The following is a 4773-nucleotide window of genomic DNA, read 5'->3' on the forward strand; positions in this document are numbered from 1 at the left end:
AACCAGGCCCGACCCTGCTTAGCTTCCGAGATCGGACGAGATCGGGCGTGTTCAGGGTGGTATGGTCGTAAGCGACAGTGAACTGCAGCCGGTAGGCCTTAAGGGGCCAGCAGAGGCCCTTGCTATCGTGTGTGCTTCTGTCACGGCCACTCATAAACACCGATTGCTCCTTCAGTCTGGTAAAATGAAAAAGCTTACAGCACCTGGTATTCCCAGGCGGTCTCCCATCCAAGTACTAACCAGGCCCGACCCTGCTTAGCTTCCGAGATCGGACGAGATCGGGCGTGTTCAGGGTGGTATGGCCGTAAGCGACAGTGAACCGCAGCCGGTAGGCCTTAATGGGCCAGCAGAGGCCCTTGCTATCGTGTGTGCTTCTGTCACGGCCACTCATAAACACCGATTGCTCCTTCAGTCTGGTAAAATGAAAAAGCTTACAGCACCTGGTATTCCCAGGCGGTCTCCCATCCAAGTACTAACCAGGCCCGACCCTGCTTAGCTTCCGAGATCGGACGAGATTGGGCGTGTTCAGGGTGGTATGGCCATGAGCGACAGTCAACCGCAGCCGGTAGGCCTTAATGGGCCAGCAGAGGCCCTTGCTATCGTGTGTGCTTCTGTCACGGCCACTCATAAACGACGATTGCTCCTTCAGTCTGGCAAAATGAAAAAGCTTACAGCACCTGGTATTCCCAGGCGGTCTCCCATCCAAGTACTAACCAGGCCCGACCCTGCTTAGCTTCCGAGATCGGACGAGATCGGGCGTGTTCAGGGTGGTATGGCCGTAAGCAAGTAAGGCAGCAGCCGCTAGGCCTCATATGCCAGTGTCACGCTAACGCGGAGGGGACTGGCGGTTGTCAGACCGGATGAGAAAAGCATCAGCAGAGGCTGCGGTCATTCAGGCGGTCAGTTAAGGGGTTATTGCTTCTCGGCCTTTTGGCTAAGATCAAGTGTAGTATCTGTTCTTATCAGTTTAATATCTGATACGTCCCCTATACGGGGACTACATATTAAACGGATTTTTGGACTCGGGAGTTGAAACAGGGGCTTGCTCCGTTCACTCCACGCATCGACCCGGCATTGCAGTGCCGCTGGGAACGGTGCGCCTCCTTCTGCTTTGTCGAAAGAAACTCGCATACACAAGGGCACCTTATCGTTCTGAACGGCGTGCCCGGTGGTTTACGCCCCGCCCCCTAGGCCGTGCCCCCCATTTGTGTTAACCAACGCCCCCAAAGTGGTTGGGGGTTGGGGCGACGGGAGGAGTAGACTAATTCCGGGGTACAGGTGAAAAATCTTCAAAGTGTGGGCTGCTGAAAAAAAAAAAAACCTGCATGTGCCGTTTTTGCCCGGCTCTCCGCGGGGCCCCGGGGAGCCTTGTCACCCAGCCGGGGTGCCCGCCCACAACCCAGTCAAACTCACAACCCGGCTCTCCAGCCGAACCCGGGTACCCACTATTAAGCCACCCTCCCGGAACCTTTACCAATAGCTGCGGGCGCACCGAGGCCGGGGACCTGGTGGTACGAATCCAGCTTTTTGGCAAAGCATTGTGGCCGTTTTGGGGAGCTCCCCACGCCAAAATGGGGCAACCTAAGGGGACTCCAGTCGGCCAGTTGGAGCCAAAGTAAAGTCTAGGTCTGTGTCCTGCTGCCCAACGGGGCTTTCTTCGCTGTGGGCGCCCCCTGGTGCTTCTCTAAGTTGTCCAATATTTCACATTGACAACAGTCTGCCACAAGGAAAAAAAGAAGGACAAAAAAAGCTTACAGCACCTGGTATTCCCAGGCGGTCTCCCATCCAAGTACTAACCAGGCCCGACCCTGCTTAGCTTCCGAGATCGGACGAGATCGGGCGTGTTCAGGGTGGTATGGCCGTAAGCGACAGTGAACTGCAGCCGGTAGGCCTTAAGGGGCCAGCAGAGGCCCTTGCTATCGTGTGTGCTTCTGTCACGGCCACTCATAAACACCGATTGCTCCTTCAGTCTGGTAAAATGAAAAAGCTTACAGCACCTGGTATTCCCAGGCGGTCTCCCATCCAAGTACTAACCAGGCCCGACCCTGCTTAGCTTCCGAGATCGGACGAGATCGGGCGTGTTCAGGGTGGTATGGCCGTAAGCGACAGTGAACCGCAGCCGGTAGGCCTTAATGGGCCAGCAGAGGCCCTTGCTATCGTGTGTGCTTCTGTCACGGCCACTCATAAACACCGATTGCTCCTTCAGTCTGGTAAAATGAAAAAGCTTACAGCACCTGGTATTCCCAGGCGGTCTCCCATCCAAGTACTAACCAGGCCCGACCCTGCTTAGCTTCCGAGATCGGACGAGATTGGGCGTGTTCAGGGTGGTATGGCCATGAGCGACAGTCAACCGCAGCCGGTAGGCCTTAATGGGCCAGCAGAGGCCCTTGCTATCGTGTGTGCTTCTGTCACGGCCACTCATAAACGACGATTGCTCCTTCAGTCTGGCAAAATGAAAAAGCTTACAGCACCTGGTATTCCCAGGCGGTCTCCCATCCAAGTACTAACCAGGCCCGACCCTGCTTAGCTTCCGAGATCGGACGAGATCGGGCGTGTTCAGGGTGGTATGGCCGTAAGCAAGTAAGGCAGCAGCCGCTAGGCCTCATATGCCAGTGTCACGCTAACGCGGAGGGGACTGGCGGTTGTCAGACCGGATGAGAAAAGCATCAGCAGAGGCTGCGGTCATTCAGGCGGTCAGTTAAGGGGTTATTGCTTCTCGGCCTTTTGGCTAAGATCAAGTGTAGTATCTGTTCTTATCAGTTTAATATCTGATACGTCCCCTATACGGGGACTACATATTAAACGGATTTTTGGACTCGGGAGTTGAAACAGGGGCTTGCTCCGTTCACTCCACGCATCGACCCGGCATTGCAGTGCCGCTGGGAACGGTGCGCCTCCTTCTGCTTTGTCGAAAGAAACTCGCATACACAAGGGCACCTTATCGTTCTGAACGGCGTGCCCGGTGGTTTACGCCCCGCCCCCTAGGCCGTGCCCCCCATTTGTGTTAACCAACGCCCCCAAAGTTGTTGGGGGTTGGGGCGACGGGAGGAGTAGACTAATTCCGGGGTACAGGTGAAAAATCTTCAAAGTGTGGGCTGCTGAAAAAAAAAAAAACCTGCATGTGCCGTTTTTGCCCGGCTCTCCGCGGGGCCCCGGGGAGCCTTGTCACCCAGCCGGGGTGCCCGCCCACAACCCAGTCAAACTCACAACCCGGCTCTCCAGCCGAACCCGGGTACCCACTATTAAGCCACCCTCCCGGAACCTTTACCAATAGCTGCGGGCGCACCGAGGCCGGGGACCTGGTGGTACGAATCCAGCTTTTTGGCAAAGCATTGTGGCCGTTTTGGGGAGCTCCCCACGCCAAAATGGGGCAACCTAAGGGGACTCCAGTCGGCCAGTTGGAGCCAAAGTAAAGTCTAGGTCTGTGTCCTGCTGCCCAACGGGGCTTTCTTCGCTGTGGGCGCCCCCTGGTGCTTCTCTAAGTTGTCCAATATTTCACATTGACAACAGTCTGCCACAAGGAAAAAAAGAAGGACAAAAAAAGCTTACAGCACCTGGTATTCCCAGGCGGTCTCCCATCCAAGTACTAACCAGGCCCGACCCTGCTTAGCTTCCGAGATCGGACGAGATCGGGCGTGTTCAGGGTGGTATGGCCGTAAGCGACAGTGAACTGCAGCCGGTAGGCCTTAAGGGGCCAGCAGAGGCCCTTGCTATCGTGTGTGCTTCTGTCACGGCCACTCATAAACACCGATTGCTCCTTCAGTCTGGTAAAATGAAAAAGCTTACAGCACCTGGTATTCCCAGGCGGTCTCCCATCCAAGTACTAACCAGGCCCGACCCTGCTTAGCTTCCGAGATCGGACGAGATCGGGCGTGTTCAGGGTGGTATGGCCGTAAGCGACAGTGAACCGCAGCCGGTAGGCCTTAATGGGCCAGCAGAGGCCCTTGCTATCGTGTGTGCTTCTGTCACGGCCACTCATAAACACCGATTGCTCCTTCAGTCTGGTAAAATGAAAAAGCTTACAGCACCTGGTATTCCCAGGCGGTCTCCCATCCAAGTACTAACCAGGCCCGACCCTGCTTAGCTTCCGAGATCGGACGAGATTGGGCGTGTTCAGGGTGGTATGGCCATGAGCGACAGTCAACCGCAGCCGGTAGGCCTTAATGGGCCAGCAGAGGCCCTTGCTATCGTGTGTGCTTCTGTCACGGCCACTCATAAACGACGATTGCTCCTTCAGTCTGGCAAAATGAAAAAGCTTACAGCACCTGGTATTCCCAGGCGGTCTCCCATCCAAGTACTAACCAGGCCCGACCCTGCTTAGCTTCCGAGATCGGACGAGATCGGGCGTGTTCAGGGTGGTATGGCCGTAAGCAAGTAAGGCAGCAGCCGCTAGGCCTCATATGCCAGTGTCACGCTAACGCGGAGGGGACTGGCGGTTGTCAGACCGGATGAGAAAAGCATCAGCAGAGGCTGCGGTCATTCAGGCGGTCAGTTAAGGGGTTATTGCTTCTCGGCCTTTTGGCTAAGATCAAGTGTAGTATCTGTTCTTATCAGTTTAATATCTGATACGTCCCCTATACGGGGACTACATATTAAACGGATTTTTGGACTCGGGAGTTGAAACAGGGGCTTGCTCCGTTCACTCCACGCATCGACCCGGCATTGCAGTGCCGCTGGGAACGGTGCGCCTCCTTCTGCTTTGTCGAAAGAAACTCGCATACACAAGGGCACCTTATCGTTCTGAACGGCGTGCCCGGTGGTTTACGCCCCGCC

This window comes from Nannobrachium achirus, assembly GCF_963921795.1.
Source record: "Nannobrachium achirus genome assembly, contig: SCAFFOLD_75, whole genome shotgun sequence".
NCBI classification, from domain to species: domain Eukaryota; kingdom Metazoa; phylum Chordata; class Actinopteri; order Myctophiformes; family Myctophidae; genus Nannobrachium; species Nannobrachium achirus.